This window comes from Camelus dromedarius, chromosome 23, assembly GCF_036321535.1.
Source record: "Camelus dromedarius isolate mCamDro1 chromosome 23, mCamDro1.pat, whole genome shotgun sequence".
Taxonomy (NCBI): Eukaryota; Metazoa; Chordata; class Mammalia; order Artiodactyla; family Camelidae; genus Camelus; species Camelus dromedarius.
In genome coordinates this window covers 21939392-21957135 of record NC_087458.1, presented here as the reverse complement: position 1 = coordinate 21957135, position 17744 = coordinate 21939392, and the positions used below count along the sequence as shown (strand labels likewise).

The 17744-nt window shown below is 42.2% G+C and overlaps 1 pseudogene; it reads left to right on the top strand.

Annotated features, from left to right (window-relative positions):
• Positions 1 to 681: 681 nt before the first annotated feature.
• LOC105099995 (small ribosomal subunit protein eS4, X isoform-like) overlaps positions 682 to 17744 on the top strand; it is a 116083-nt pseudogene continuing 99020 nt past the window's right edge.

The window sequence follows — 17744 nt, the reverse complement described above, 5'->3', positions numbered from 1 at the left end:
GAAGCTTAACCAAATGCAGTATCTGTTTCATTGAGGGAATAAGGCAGAGGTGAGGAGACCATTAAGAACAATGTCCACAAGCTTATTTAGTATAACTTAATAACAAAACTTTTTTCCAAGAAAAAAATTGATCAGTACTTGACCAAATGGATTGTATCAACCATTTCAGAGAAAGACTAAGTACAGAAGAACAGCTAAAGATACAACTAAACCCACATCTGCCCTCATAGCTATGTGGTTGTGCCACATCAAACGTCAGACATGGATTTTCACTAATATCATTTAAATTTAAGGAAAAATGGGCAAGGACCTTGTCTGGACATAACCACTTTGTTCTAATACTCTCATTAAACAGATGATTAGACTTCTGAAAGGATTGTGCAGACAGCTAGCATGCCTTGAGTCAGATGTTTGGAGGAAAGTGGATAATAAAACTTTCATCTATTTTTTTTTTTTTTGCTCACTAGGTCAACAATAAGTGTTAGTCATGCTTATTTTTTAAAAAGCTGCATCAAAAAAAAAAAAAATAGCTACATCCAGACATAACAGAAAACTCACACCAGAAGTTAATTCTTTATGCTAGTCTACATTCATCACTTTTTCACTCATTTATTCCACAAAAGATTGTCTTTTATTAGCAATGGGGAAGCTGGACCACAGTGCATTAATTTTATAAATGAGATGTTGGCGTCACTATCACAAAAGGCTCAGAAAGAGGCTAGAGAATGTGGCATCACCACGGTGACCTGCTGTGATGGTGAGCATCCCAGAGGCAATGGACCACAGAAAAACCATTAGAATGCTCTCCTCCAGGGACACGTTGTTTTTTACTCAACCACTTAAGGAATGATCAGAGACACAAAGTCAAGGAAGCAATCACTCTTCTGTGACTATTACAAAGAATGGAGTCTCTGGGCTCTTCTACAACCATTTGTACAGATATAACCTTGAGAAAGGCTTCCCCGTCTCTGACTGGAAAATTACATTAGCAAGACAAAAGGTCTTACAAATGCCAAGGGGTTTTTTATTGGTTCATTATTTGCTCGTTTGTCTCATTTTAAGTTTCTCTAGTTTTGTGTTTCAACTGTTTGAACAGAGATTAGGATGTGATTTGGGAGTTCGGAGAAGAGTGACCCAAGAGATGGCAATAGGGATAAAAGGGGGGCAGGGGAGTGGCACATAGAAGAGTTTTGCAGTAGTAATAGATTTTCTTATAGAAACCTGTCATTCCTTGTTTGTGTGTAATTACCACTCAAAATAATAGAGACAGATTGTTAAGGAGGATAAATAAAAAAACAGAAGGGTATTTATTAGAAGCCTCATTAAAACTGACTTTCAAGGGATAATAAAGCTGTAGAAGGCTTTTCCATCAGCTGTGGGAATTTGCTTTGTTACTACTATTTCTGTGCTTTTACCTTATGGATTCAGTCTTATGAGTAGGTGTCTATTTCTTTCTTACATATTTTATAACATATATATCAAGCATACATACGTTATAAAATATAACATACAAGGGAATTTGAATACATTTGGGAATGAGTAAGGTGACAGCAGCCAGTTAATGTTAACCCAGCCTTGCAAGTATTAATATATTATAAAGGAAAACCAATTTGTTCAGACTGTTAGCAAAGTAAAGCACATTTTAGTCAATATTTTAAAAGAGCTGCCTCAGGATGATTTCTCAAGGACATGTTGGGCATTAGCCAATTAAAATTGCTGACGTCAATAGTAACCATGGTTTAGATTTATGCTATTGCATACATAGGTTAGGGGAAATTGGTATTGAGTCGTTACCAAAGGTTAATTCCAGTAAGAACTGGTTATATTTTATTTATTGAGTGATTACAGAATGTACCACTAATCTTGGCCAGAAATTTTCCAAATACATGTTGCTAGTCAAAAGAGATTTGAAATAAATAGGCATAAATTGCAATTACTATTGTATGACTGTATAAAGCTCATAAGTCAATTGGTTATGTATATATGGACATATATTTATAGGTTAAATCTTCTGTAAAAATTAACTTACAGAAAAAAATTTTGGAAATAAAATACATCAGAAAATACAGGGTTTTTCCTTTTGGTGTCCTTTCAGATCTAAAGTTACTTTTTTCTTTTGTTTAGGAATATATAAATATACTACGTTTAATTTGGTTTGTCTCTAAAATCATTGTTCTTCTTATTTTTGAAACAGAAATACCTGGAAATGAAAAAACAACACAGGAAATGTTTCCAATGGTGGGGGTGGAGAAAGAACAAAATATCTGGAAAATTATTCTGTTTTTACCAAGTTAATAAATCTCACAACTTTCTACACGCACATACACATATTTCTAACTAAAAATTTTCCAAAGTGGCATCTTTCTTTTGACTTGAGTACATTTATCCATGTGCATCTAAATGCACACACTCATTTATCTTAGGATTCTTGTTTCTAATTAAATTGCAAAGGGGTATAAACATTTCAAACCTGGAGCAGGGTGTTCTCATTTATTATTGAAAGAACCTTGTGATCTCTAAATCCATCCATGTATACACTAGAGAGACCCAGGGAGATGTTGCAAGCATTTGTTCAGTTACCAGAGAGACAGTAAATTCTCACAGACTCAAAAGCTAATTATCCACAAACTAAATTAAAGTAGGAGTTGGTCAATTGTCCAGAAAGGATGGATTATGATAAGGCCAATGTTAAGCAAGTTCTCCTTTATGCAGTGTGTCTGTGCAGCCTCAGAACCCCTTTCTGCAAACTGGAGAAGGGAGCAGCATGGAGGGAGCTGTCGACCATTGTCTCCTCTCCCCAGCTGGAAGCCAGATCCGAGCTAGAAGTCAAATTTGGGGGAATCACAAATGCTCCACAGAAGCAGAGATCAGAGCAATCAAAACAACCCTGTCCTCTTCTACAGTAAGATCTGTTTAGTTGTACCTCTCCTGGTCCAAGGATAAATTCAAAACCACTAGGCCAAAATGTGTGTCATAAACTGCCTTGCAGAGTTAAGTCGTCTTTAGAATAAGTTTGTGGCAGAATCCTGACTATGTAAAAATTGGATCATTATCTGTTCTGGGACCATGGCTGGACTAGTCATATATTCTGAAATTCTGATCAATTAAACTGAACCATTATTTATTATTAACTTACTATTCCTTGAATACAAGGATGAGTAATACATCATTGAAATCAATTTAGTGCATAATCATTCCCCAAAATATGTGATTCCCAAACTGACTGCTTTGGACTAGAAATCACTGGTAATTGCTGGCCCATCCCAGTGAGAAACCAGTTTCTCACTCTACCAGGGAGTTGCTCTTTCCCGCAGTCACATCACCTGTGAATCACCCAATATATGCCAGGTAAGATTTTCTTGCTTGGTTGGCAGCTAGAGAAAGCCAATATAAATTAGCGTAAGACTCTGCAGAGGCAGAAGCAACCCAGACGAGACAGGAGCGACCTGACAGCGCAGTCACTGCTGTCGCGAGGGAGCCATCTCTACAAGCCGAAAAGAGCGAGACCGCCCCAGAGGAGCTGCGAGGCAGAGGAGGCCGAGTTCAGCTCGGGTCTACTCTCCGGCTGGCGCAGTCAGTCAAGAACGACACCCAAGTGCTCGTCAACTATCGCAACAAGAAACTCCTGGGCCGTGTGAAGGCCTTTGACAGGCACCGCACGTGGTGTTGGAGAATGTGAAGATGTGGACCAACATCCCCAAGAGTGCCAAGGGTGAGAAATCCAAGCCAGTCAGCAGGCACCACTCCATCCTCAAGATGTTCCTGCACAGGATTAGGTCATCATGGTCCTGAGGAACCCACTCATCACTGGCAAGTAGGGGCCTGCTCCCTGCCCTCAGAAATCACTCCCCTGTCCTGCAAAATCTTGTTCTTAGAGATGGGAATAATAAAGTCCTGTATTTTTTCTTTATATATAATCTTTTCCCTAAAGAAGGAATGAAAAAAAAAAAAAGATGGAAGCAGACAGAGGCGGAAAGGAGGGAGAGTGAGAAGGAAAAACACACTGGCTTAAAAAATCAAAATGTGCAAAGGACAGCCTTAGGGATGACTGGTACCAAGGACTTCAGTGATGTTACCTGGTTTTTTTGCTTGTGGTTCTTCTCTGTGGTGGTCCCTTTCTGACCAGAATTTCCAACAGATATGGAGGTGGCCTGGCCACCTTTCATTTTAGATGTACATCCTTTTAATTTCAGAAACCAAAATTTCAAGCTCTGATTAGAAAAATTTCAGGAAAAGCCTCTGATTTTCCTGGTTTGTGACAGGTGCCCACCCTGGGATAAATGTCTGTGGCCGAGGTCTCATCAGCAAGTCTCATCCTAGCAACTCCCAGAATAGAGCATGATAAGGAGCAGGTACCAAAGAAGAGGAGAGGGTTTTGTCCAGAAGGAAAGAAGATGCTGTGCAAACAAAAGAGAAGCCACTCAACCTATAACACTTACCAAATTCTGAAAACACCTATAATTTAAGAATTGGAAGGGGTAACAGAAATCTATGGTTCCAGCTTTCCACCACTGTGTCTCAGCTCTGGGTACCATGTTTTAAAAGGGGCTGAGACAAATTAAAAGAATGTCTAGAGGAGGGATGGCATTATGAACTATACTATACAAGGCATGGTTAAAGGAACTGAAACTAATTACCTTATATAAAGGGGGACCACAGATATATAGTGGAAAGAGGGTATCTCTTTCATGTATATGAGGAAGTCAGTTTGCTCTGTGCTGCTTGATCTAGGGGTCACAAATGAGCCTACAGGAGTCAGAAAGGTAACATCTGAAAATAAAGCTAGTCAGACGTTAGAAAAATAATCGTACATGCATGATAGTACACGCGACACTCAGCCACAGGATGTGGAAATCCATTGGGAGGGGAGGGCTCGGGAGAACTAAGTCTTTATGCCCCATCTAAACGAGGCAGTCCCTACTGTACAGCACAGGGAAATACATACAAGAGCTTGTGGTGGCTCACAGCGAAAACAAATGTGACAATGAATATGCGTATGTTCACGTATAACTGAAACATTGTGTTCTACACTGGAATTTGACACAACATTGTAAAATGACTATAACTCAATAAAAAATGTTTAAAAAATTAATCCTAGAATGAATGAATGAATGAATGAATGAATGAATAAATAAATAAATAAATAAATAAATAAATAAATAAATAAATGGCAGTCCCCATTCAGGTCCAGATAATTGTTGCCCTTACTGTAAGAATGTGGGTGCAACACTGAAGATCTTTCTTTTTTTTAAGAAAAGCCAGAAGACCTTATTTTTATGTGAAATCTATTTCTTCAATGTTGGCTTATTATATTTTTTAAATACCATGTGGGCTAAACAAAATACTATTTTGAAAGGGGTCCCTCATGGAGCCCTAGTTTGAAATATCTGTCCTAGAAAGTAAAACTAAAACCCATCACTCAAAGTTCTTAACAGTCAGGGTCTTAGTCCTTATAATTTATATGGCGTTTAATGACTAGAACACTTCAATCGTAATGTCATTGATGTTTTTTGAAGTAGTGAGTGCACTGTCCCTGGAGGTAGGTAAGTAGAAGCTGATGATCACTGTTAAAGAGTACTGTGGAAATGAATCCTGCGTGAGGTGGTCTGACTGGCCCATAATAAAAGTCTACAGATTTACTTTGAAATTGTGGAAATGGGATCAGGAAATGTTCTCTGAGAGAGATTCTGAAGAAAGAGAAAATGTTTGAGAACTACATAATCCGCCTAGCTAAGTTAAACATGTTACTGAAGGAGACGATGGAGAAAGCCAGCGTGGCACAGGATTTCTAAGTGCAGGCAAGACCACACTGAATACTCATATATATCACATGTCCTGGCAATGGATAGGATTTTAATGGACATAAATCCAAATCTCTTTCTGTCTAGGTACAAAAAAAAAAAAAAAAAGGTTTTCTGGCACTATGACATGTTTTAGGATGTTTGGAATGAGGAAAGTGTGGTTCTGGGGGTGTTAGGTGTTCTAGACTCTTGTCTTTGGTCTGTTACTCATCAGTCATGTGACCATGGACAAGTTACATTCCTCACTCTCCAAACGACTACAATCATTTCAAATTCAGTACTGCTAAAAACAGTATCCCCCTTTCTTGATTTCCTCATGTCAAGGGAAGCAGCAAAATTTGACTCTTCCTAGACTCCAGTGACATAGTCTCTGCCCACCATCAGATAGGAAGATCTCTGAGATGACATCTTGAGCAATAAGCTAAAAAGGAAATTTGGGCTCTTGGTGTAGGAGGACAGTGTAAAGGATTTCCACTCGAAACCGAAGACAGTGGGGTACTCAGAATAAGAATCTAGGTTTATTGCTGAGCCACAGGCTTCATGAAGAGATATTCTGGGCATTACAAAAGTCAGACCTCCCCAGGGGCCTGATGAGTTCTGAGACAGGGCCATCTTCTTCCCATTTTTGCCAGTAGAATTTGGAGCAAGGGAGATGGTTCCATCTGGTTGCAGCTGTGTCCCTCAAACCTCCATGTAAAGTGAATATGTTTATGTCAAATCATATGTATCTATCAAACTCAGTTATAACTTCAGAAATGATCTCATAAAGGAAAAGATGAGCCATACTAAAAAGCAGTTATGGTGGGGGAGGGTATAGCTCAGGGGTAGAGTGTGTGCTTAGCATGCACAAGGTCCTGAGCTCAATCCCCAGTGCCTCCATTAAAAATAATAAATAAATAAATAAATCTAATTACCTCCCCCTCAAAAAATCTAAAATGAATAAATAATTTTTAAAGCAGTTATGAGAACCTTAAACACTGCCATTGCATAGCCTGGATACATTTAATTTTTTTAAGAGACAGCAGAAAAATTAGTTGTAAGACATAATGGTCAATGTAACCTTAAATTTTGTTTAAATGTGATACACATAAAACTTGTCTGCAAAATTCATTTCCCTTTCTGCTGAAGAATATCAAAGATGTCATGAGACTAAAATGTTTAGTTAGTCCAGGGGGTTACACTATTGCTCTGTTTAGAAAAACTGGTCGAGGAAAAAATTTATTTTTAGACACTGAAGATCACACAAATATCATGACAAGCTCTTGCTAGTAAAATGATTCTGTCTTTCTCAGTAGAATTACCCAGCAATCAATAAATATTATTTGACTAATAACTAATTAATAATAAACAATTCCTGCATTTTAACTGAGAGGCAGTTTAGCAGAGTGAATCATAACCTGACCTCTAAAGCCAAAGTGCCTGGATTGAAATCCCAGCTCCACCACTTCCTAGCTGTTAAGTGTCTTCACTTCTGTAATTTACTCATTTATAAAATAGTAAACTTACATTTTATATTAAGTGGGTGTGGTGAGGATTAAATAACTTAAAATATGCAAGATAATGCCTGACCCAAAATTAGCACCCTATAACTGTAAGCTATTATTACTGTCTCTTGCTTTATAAAATCCCTTGTCCATAGTTACTCACTACACTGCGTCCTCTGCCCCGGGCACTGCACCAGGCAGAGGAATAGCTGTAGAATTTCCTAAGCCAGCAGCAGGAGTCTGAGTGCTCCAGGCAGTGCATTCTCAAGTACAAAAACTAAACAGCTAGGTGGAAGCAGCTGCAGGCTTCCTTCTCCTAGCTAATTCAGTGCATACATGAGAAACTACAGTGAGGATGCTTCAAGGAGAGGTCACTCGCAATCTGCCTGTGAAATTGGCAGTTAGATAGTTACCCACTCAGGTGACTTTTGCCAAATCTACATTAAACTTGCAGCTGGCTTAGATTCTTGCATTAGATGATGCTTCTAATTTGTGTTTTGGGTTAAGGCCCAGCTCCCAGTGTGTGGAGAGACAGTTACGAAGGAGGAGGCCGTGTTATCAGAAGGCCGGGTGGGACAGTTTTTCTGTGAGCACTTTGTGCCAGTTCTCATATGTCTCCAGCCCAGGCCAAAATCTGCCCTCAGTTATGCATGCACTGCTTTCATTGACGTCAGTAAGAGCGGTGCTCATGTAACAGGAGGCAGAAATTTGGCTCTTTGATTCTAATAGAATTAAAAGCCAAAAGTTTTGCTGATGCAGGTTGCAAATTTCAACCCCAAAGGGTCAGGAAAATGCACCAGAATATTGTTCTGCTGGCAATCTCCTTTTCTGCACAGGCCATGTAATTAAGCGAGTCCTGAATTTCTCAAGCCTAACTTGGAAGCCCTTTGATTCTATTGTGCCTGAGTTGTGTGTGGCCGCCTGTTGCAGTAAGACCTTTAAGTATGATTCCAAGATTTTGTCTGTGGCTTCAGATAAAACTCTAACACATAACCCTAATTCACTGTCAGTTGCAGGATTCCAGTCCTGGTCTGGGCTTTAACAACAATACTGAAATCAGATGGTGGTGCCGAACAGACTCCACTCCCCACCTTAGATGACTGGGGAATTATGTAATGAAATTTAGAGGCTTAGCATTCTTAGAGTAATCAGACTAAGTTTCAGTCTAATTCACATTCAGACATATCCGTAGCTTTGTCTTAATATTTGTGTGGTTTTGTAAAAATTTAATTTAATTTTATGCAATGATGTTAACAATTGGATCTCCCAGACCTGAGCATCTGGTAGTGAGTTTCTGAGTGGTAAAACACTATTCAACAGAAATATTAAGCCCGGTCAATGGACCAAAAAAATTCCTTAACTAAGAGTGGAGATGTTTCTAATTCCTTTGTCCAACTATTCAAAGTCTGTTCCCTGTTTTGGGTTCAGAGAAGCGGGCTTTCTCTTGAACTGTTATTTACAACTTGGATGTGTGCCTAAGTGTGTCTCTCGTGCTGTGAGTTTCCATGTGGGTGATGTGACCTAGCAAAGCCTGCTTGGCCACTTGTCACTTCTCATGTCCTCCTCTTCAGGGGAGAAGAAGATTATATGAATGGTAAAATTGGGAGCAAGAATAGAATACAGCTAAGCTCTCTCTTTAAGATCTTCCTGCCTGCAGAAAGCATGTACTCAGCTCTGCTCCCATGCTACAGATTTTACCCTGAGAAGGGAGGAGGTGTTGCCTGTGACTGAGGATAAAGTTTCATATTCAGGAGACCATATTCAGAAACCCGTCAGACCTTGACCACATTCTCCAACAGCTTCAGAAGCAATAAAGCTGCCATCTTGATATCTGTCAGCCTGACAGTTTAATGAAGGGAGGGTTAGTAGATAAAAGATAAGAAGTTATTAGCTAATGTCAAAAATTGATCAATTAAAAACTAGCAGACTAAGAATATTACTTAGAAATAGGGAAGCAAGTATCAAGGGGAAAAAAAAAAAAACCTTGAAAGTAGTTGAAAATCAGACTGGGAGAAGAAGAGTGATGTGGAATAGGGTAAGAGGCCACTGTCCACACTCTCCTTCAAGGGTCAACCTTGTTTTGACACTTGGTGAGCAACTGGTGATTTAACACTTATGACATCATGGAACTACAACACATCAGACTAGGAGAGACTCTAAGAGATCTTATTCTCCAGGCTTTTCCAAATTGAGGGTCACAGCTGGTTAGCATGTCAGGAAATGAATTTATTGGGCTGTGTTGAACATTTTGAAATGAAATGAAATAAATAGATCAGAGGGCATTATAATCTGGATCATGATATAAAATATATTTTTGTTGTGGATTATGATTTTAAAACTCTGAAATCTGTTCAGTTTTTCAGACTTCCTACTCAACCCTCAATCAGTTTCCTTAACTGTCTATCCACTTTATCTGCCAAGCTGAGGGGTTCTCAGTGAGAGTATGTAAATGAAAATGCTTTGGAAACCATAAAGCCCAAACCACATTTAAGGTACTGTTTTGATTACTTGATGACGATGATGATGATGAGAGAAATGTGTGACTTTCTGTTTTGTGCAGCTCTTCAGCATGAAAGCAGCCATCATACCAGCCCCATCTCACACCCACACTCTTCTAAGAAGCTACTAATACCATGTAGGGTGTAGGCCAGAGCCCCTGATCAGTCGGGGGCGGGGGGGTGTCTGGTAGCATCTTTAAGCTGCAGGGAAGAGTAATGGCTATGGCAGACCTCGGAGTTATACAAACTGGGATCCGAATTTAGCTCCACCACTGACTATACAACTTGAGCTAAGTTATTTAACTTCCCTGAGTCTCAGGATATCACCACCATTATCACCATCATCATCAAATCAACTATTTTTGGTTTAGACTCTGGAAACAGAAAAAACGTGCCTCACCCGTGCTGGAGAAGCTGCAGTGCTACTGAAGAGGCAGAGATGCTGCCTGAGCGGAGGGAGGGCAGGGAAAGGGGAGAAGTCCATGCAGTCATCTCTTATGACCTCTGCAACGCGCCCTTGAGACCTGCAGCTCTGGGCTCATATTTATCACCCAGGCCCTGTGAGCACCACGACTCTACCCGCTAGTTTTAGAGACATTTCTCAATCCCAAGTCTCACATCCTGCTGTTTCTAATCTGACACATTTGACCCACTGGCATTTTGAGTCAAGGTTCCATGCTCAGTGTTCCTATGTGCATCCAACCACACACTAGCCCAGAGTAGAAGAGCCTGTGGTCAGCTACGTTGGACAAGTGCTGGCCTTAGAGGTGGGAAACCTCAGCTCATAGCCCAGTTCTGCCACTTTCTCATGTGACCTTTGCTAAATCATTTCATCTCTCTGATCTTACTTCCCTCCTCCAATAAGATCAGATGAAACCAAGCAGAAAGTCAAGAGTCAAAATGCAATGAGTAAAAATTGGGGAATATCTGCATTTCCCAAAATAGAATGGCGTTAATGGGAGCCAAACAAATAACCACTACAACATATTTTATTTCAGAAATGTATTTAAGTAAATAAAAATGATAAATGCTCTTCTTTTTTAAGTTGATTTTTACTATTTACACAAAAAGCTACAACCTCAAGTTTCTCAAGTATACTTCTTATCAATTTGAATAACTTCCTTTGACATTCACCACCTATCACAATCTAGTTCTACCTACATTTTTTAACTTCATTTGACTCTGCTCATCTTATGCTGCACCCACACTCAGCCTCAGCATTTCCCAAACGTGTCAACCATGTTCCTAACTCCATGATGTTTTTGTTCATGCAAATGTTCTTTCTCCCTCCTCTAATGCCACACCTGCATTCAAGTCCAGCCCAGACATCACCTTGTCTGTGAAGGCAGCTCCCAACTCCTCCTTAAGAAAAACTGACTTTTCCCACTTCAGGACTCCCATAGCATTTAATCCACACGGATAGTGTAGAGAGTACCACAGGATATCATCACAGTTCTATTTCTTCCCATTAAACCCTCAGCCCCTTGAGGGCAGGGACAATCCCTCCATCTTTTAATGTCTAGCCTTTCCATAGTGCCTGGCACTCAGCTAGAAGCATATAGTGAATGTTTGATCAAAGGGCAAAGTTATCTTGACTTCTCATCATTTAAAGCCTTCGACAAGGCAGCTTTCCTTCAGGCAGCAAAGCCAGTTAGGGGGCCCAACCCTTATGAGTCACAGGCAGAGCCAGCACTTGTGTTCATATTATAAATCAATTTTCAGGCTGGGGAGACCAGCATATGGTCACCAGACATTTTGCAATACGTAGGATAGTCTCTTGTTTGGATTAAGATGCATGGTAACTTTTTTTAATTCCTATATGGGGGATATTGGGAATCTTGGGATCCAGGCAGGCTGTGGGGCTCCCACTACAGTTACAGAGTGACTATAAAGAGGGACAGTCAAGGGATCTGGATCCTTTGAACCTTCCCACCCTCCATCGTAAGTGCATGGCCCTCGCTAAGGCATACTGAGCCATGATGCAGTCAGTTGATTCCTGATGCCTGTACTTGCTCCTTTGAGCTCTGATCACTTCAGACAAACATGAACTCAGAGCAATTTGCATGGACTGATGGAGCCTTTCTGCATCCCTGGGGGCAGAAGATGAACACACATGAAATATTTGGAAGAATATACATAGCAATATATAACCAAAGTGTGCCAAACAGACAGTGGGTCTCCCGGTTTATGATTCTACTTCTGCCATCTCACAAATCTAATCGAGGGTGGTTTTACAGGCTAGTAGAGAAGGTAACCACTTTTGTGGTGGAGTTTCAGCACAATGGGAAGATCTTTCCTACTCTCCCTAGCTCTATCCCCAAATACGTCCTTTATCAGGCGTCCTGATAATAAAGATCCAACATAAAAGTCTACATTCCTTTGACTAAACACTTCATGCTTCTATTAAATGCCCCTGGAAAGGATAATACATTCACCCCAATAGTTAGTCAAATCCTTTGAGATATAGAAGATGGACCAGAGAGGTTCTGCACTCTCAGCCAAAGAAAATCCTATCATGAGTAGAAGAGGATCAGAGAAAAAAGACAGGGCGTGTAAAGAAACTTTTCCCAACTCCCACAGGACTTGCCCTAAAGTAGTACAGCCCAAGGAGCACTTGTTCCCAGTTCACAGGAACTAGGAATAATAATGAAAACTTAAAATAATAATAAAAGCTTCCAGGGTATTTAGTTTCTCTAGGATTTCTCATAACTAAATCGCTGGTCATGGTTTAGAACATTTTCTTTGGAAATTCACCAACTTGCTTCCCAGTTAGATGCTGAATACCTGGCCACGGTAGCCAAGATGGATGTAAACACCTGCAGAGAACCATGGTTGGTCATCAGCACCTCTAAGGTAATGCGGTAGTCCCAGGGGCAGATATGGAGATTTGGCAGCTGCGGGCTTTCTGAATACTGCTGGAGGTGGAGCATGTTTTCAAAAGAAGGCATGTGAGATAATGGTTATAGGGTGACCTTTGGTCAAAATGGCCTTGACCAGAAACCCAGCCACTGTTAACCCTGAGGGCCAGGTTTTTAGAATTGCTCATTTTTCTGATTCTTAATGATTACCTACACCCATGTTTTCTGAGGCACATATTTCAATGGTTGATACTTGATTATCTTGGGGGAGGCAGAGGAGGGTGGAATTTGTCAGGTCACTCCCCCTTAGGATCTGTGGAGGCCCTTTTTGTCGTTTCCTCCTGGTCTTTGATCTCATCCCCTCTCCCCTTCTCTAGACTTGGTTCCACTTTAAATATTTATTTCTTCGGTCTACTGTCCTCTCACCCATATTAACCCCTTTTCATCTACACATAAACATACAGGTATATCTGGAGCTGTCTAGATCCTCTTTCTTTAAAACCCTCAGTGGTTCTCAGAAGCCCCCAAAACTCTTGAGTATGCTTATGCAAGGCCAGCTAGTCCCGATGTGTCTTTCCACTCTGATCTCCCCTGTTGTTATTCCTACCCACAGATATACCCGAAATTGACTGTTCACTGGTTTCAACACGTACCCTGCTTTCCTACTTCTGGGCCTTTGCTTATGACGGTCCCTCCATTTGAGAGTCTTCCATTTTCTCTCCATCTAGGAGAACTGAGATACTACTCAAATGCCACCTTCTTCATGAAATCTCTCCTGATCCCCTAAATTCAGTGTGATCTCTCTAAGTTCCAGATCCCAATAACACCTGATCTAAGAACTCCTCTTGTGGTACACATTAATATTTTACCTTGCACTGCAGATATGTCTGTACCTGTCTGAGCATCCCTACTAGACTGTACATTCCTTGAGGACAAGGACTATACGTTATTGTATCTCTGTGACATTCCAGGCCCCACCACAGTCTCTCACACATATTAACAGAGTAAGCATGCATTCTCTCATTTTAAAAAAGCATTTCTTGAACACCTACTGTATGCCAGGCACTAAGATTCTATCAATGAGCAAACTAGACAAAAATCTCTGCTCTCATGGAACTTTATGTATTACAGTGGGGAGAGATAGACAATAAACTCCACGCACACACACCAACATAGTAAGTGCTATGAGGAAAAATAAAGTGTGATTTAAAAAAAGTGTTTAAAAATAGTCCAAACAGAATTGTAAGAAAATACTCCCCAGAGAAGGTGACACATAAGCAAAGAACTGAAAGAGGTAGCAGAATGAACCATGTGGCTTCTAGACAGAGGGACGAGCAGCAAGTGCAAGGGTCTGAAACACAAACGCCTGGTGAGCTAGAGGAACAGCAAGGAGGTCAGCGTGGCTGGCATGGGCTGAGACAGAAGGAACAGATGAGGTCTGAGAGGGAATGGGGAGACACAGCATTTAGGGCCTTGTAAGCCATTATAAGGATTTTGGGCTTTTACTCTGAGTGTGATGGAAACTAGGGAAGGGTTGAGCAGAAGGCTGATGTAATACATCTTACTTTTTCACAAAGTCGCTCTAGCTGCTCTGTTGAACTGAAATTGTGGTGGCTAAGAAAGGGCCAAAGAAGGCATCCAATTGGGAGGTAATGCAGTTATCCAGGTGAGAGACAACATCGATGTGGACCAGGAAGGCAGCAGTGGAGGTGGTCCGATTCTGGATACATTCTGTATGTAGGCCCAACAGGATTTGCTAAGAAGTTAAATATGGAGTGTGACAGAAAGAGAAGTTGACTCCAGTGTTTTAGCCTGAGAAGCTACAAGGCGGAGCTGCTCTTTGCTGAGAGGTAGGTATGGATTTTGTGCCATTAACTGAGTGAGAACTAGGCTCACAGGCCCAGAAGTCTTCACCTCAGCAGTCCTCGTGGACCAGCTGCAGCCCACACCCTCCAGCTTCTGCTCATGGCTTCTGGTAAGTTCCTTCTCCACTGCCAGGCTTTGTGTTCCTGGAGTGAGGGGCCACATCCCCCTCAGAGAGCTCTGAATCTCAGCTGGGCTGTGGATTTACGTATTTGTTATTTCTCTGTCCCTTGCAGTCCTATTTTACTCCGTCTCTTAGCCACTTTTTCTGGCGTATAAAACAATAACACTAGTATAAAAACAATTCTTTGTATTATAGTTTTTCTGTTCAAATCACTGGCATGGTTTCTGCTTGGGTCCTGACTGATACAGTCAAGGAGAGGAAAAGACCCAGCAAAAGAGCAGTCAGTGAAGAATGCTGACGTATGAGGGTGGGCAGGGCCTGGAATCCAACGGAAGAAAATATTTCAAGGCAGCAGCGATCCAGCGTGTCAAGTGGTGTTGATTATCACGGAAGAAAAGGATGGAGAATTGACTAAGGGATTCAGCGATGTGGTGGTGACCTTGAAAAGAGTTTATACCAGTTTTACCTGCCCAGCACCTCCCCCCTAATTCACGGCATCAGCGCCCTGGTTTGTGTTGAGAAGCCATTCATCTTCCTCTCTGATTACATATGGTTTGAATAGGCTTGACTGCAGAGCTGGGCGTGTGATCTAAGCCTGGCCAGAGTGCTGCACCCCTTAGTTACTATGATTGGTTCGGAGATAAGCACATAACCCAAACTGTTTCCGTGAGATTGACACCCAGGACACACCAAGCCTAGAGCATCCAGGAAACAGAAATCCTTTTCCCACTGGACATGAAGCTGAGGAGACAGGTTACAAGCCCAGAGATGCTGGTAGCTATCATCTTGCCACCCAAAGCATAGAGCCTACCTGAAAATGGAGCCAACACAGAGAAAGCAGAGCCCAGAAAAACCAAATTCCAATGGCATTTGTGTGAGCCCTTGGATCTAGTTAGCCTGGAGTCACCCCTGGGCTTTTTAGTTACATGAGATGATAAACTCCTTTTTTTTTCTGTTCATGACAATTGGATTTACTTTCCTTCACTTACAGCCAAAAGAGTCATGAGCAAAATACTGACATTTAACGCGTGATTGTAGAATGAAAAACAACTGAGAAGTGACTTGCCCAAAGTCTCTGTGGCCAAGCTGATTCTATACACACCAGGTCTTCTAACTCAAAGTAACAGTTCTTTCCACTGTTGCAAACTCTTCTGCAAGGAAAGCAGCAGTGTTCACTATGACTGCCATTAATCAGCTTAGGGAAGAAAAGGATTTGGACTAATAGGTTTCAGTATGATTGAAAGATTTTTCAGGATTGTGTTGAATGGCTGTTCTCTTTTCCCCCTTGGCATGAGAATTTGTTACAGTGGAGAAAAGAGAATGTCAAAGTACCAGAGTAGTGAGCCACTGTGGCTGAGGGAACTAGTAAAAACTCCTTATTTTGAAATTATTGGAATTATGTAGAGATCCATACTTTTAAGAGCATCCATTCTTGTCCAGGGTCAGAGCTATATAAATCATAGCCTCAATTTTTCCTCTACCCCCAAATGCTATTATTAAAATGGATTTGCCCCCTTTATTAACCTTTATAAGCTACTTTGACAATGGGTCCCCCTCAGCAATGAGTAGTTGGGGAAATCGGCTTCCTCGGTGAGTCACAAATGCGTGTTAAACCACTGTTTGCCTTCTGGAGAGCTTGCCCTGGCCACACTAGGAGATGCCCCTGGTTAGATATAAATTTAGATCCCTGTGAGGTGGATGGACAACTCTGTCTCAAAGCTGCCACATGGCATCACCCCAGCTCTGTGTCTGAGCCCCAGGCACAGGAGGAGGGCACGATGGCCCTGTTGCTGAAAAGGTGCTTTGTCTGTGTCTGTGTCTGTGTCTGCGTGTTTTAAAAATCTCAGAGCTTAAATCAACCAATGAAATATTCATGGGGATCTAAAGTAGTGGGCAAGCTAACGGCCTTCTTATGGGAATATCAATATTCTTGGAGCCAGTCTTAATCCAATATTCAGTAAGCTTCTCTTCCCTCTTCGTCACTTTGGGTTCAGACTTATTTTCAGAAACCCTCCACCCTCTCAACAATCCTGCTGCATTAACAGGATGGGTGGTGGCGGGTGGGCCAAGGGCAGAGCGAAGCGAGATGGAGAGAAAAGGGCGCTGTGGGGTACGGGTGGGGGTCAGAGACGAGGAGGGGCCGCTCTCCCACGCGCCGCCACAGGTACATCCAGGAGGGCCGTTTAGCGTGGCCGGTGTGGGGTGCGGGAGGATGTGTGCGCAGTCGGGTGACTGGCTTTAGTGTTTTCGTCTGGTGTATGAGTCCAGGTGTGGACGTAGGATTTTCCTTCCTGGCAGGAGCCAGAGGGAGGGGTGGAGACAGGGAGAGAAGGAGGTCCCAACCAGTGTCATGGAAGGAAATTACTGCCGGAGGAAGAAAATATTTTCCTTCATCCATTCTCTGTCGCATCGTGGTGCCCCTCATGAGTGCAGGGAGAGGTACAGGATAGGCGTCTACAAAGACAGACCTCGCCCAGCAGACAACTCACGTGCTACTCAGTGACCCCTGCCTGTCCCCGTCCCCACCTGGTCCTTCAGGCCTGCCCATCTCCACTCCCCGCCAACCGCAAGCCTGCCCTTAAGGTAGGGTGGAATTCTACATTCTCCTTTTCCCTTATTCGCCTCTCACTTCAGACTGCCAAAAAAGGGGCCAGTTAGGATGGTGGTTTCCTGATGTGGGTACCTGTCCCCTCAGGACTGGAGTAAGGCCTGCCAACTTATTTCAGGTCTGCCCGCCCAAAAACCATGGAGCGGCCTTCTCCCCAGGGCTGGTCTGTGTTCCTGAGACTTATCCAGCACTGCCCTTTCGGGTGCCCCAGGAGCTGGGGAGGCAGAGAGACTTCTTGGAGACGGGTGCTCAGAGCGATACTGCCAAGCCAAGCTGGGAACTGAGGAAGCCCAGTTACAGGCATGGTGGAGGGAGGGAGGGAGGTGTGGACAGCAGGACTGTGGGGGGGAGAAGGCTCCTCTCCACACACACCCCCTCTTCCACCAGCTGGCTCTTTTCCAGCAAGAGTTAGTGAGCAGCAGTGTTCAGTGTGAGGCCTCAGAGTTTGTCAGTCAGCTGGAAACCCTGCCCTGTGGCCAGGAGGAGGTAGAGAGGGGCCCCCAGCCAC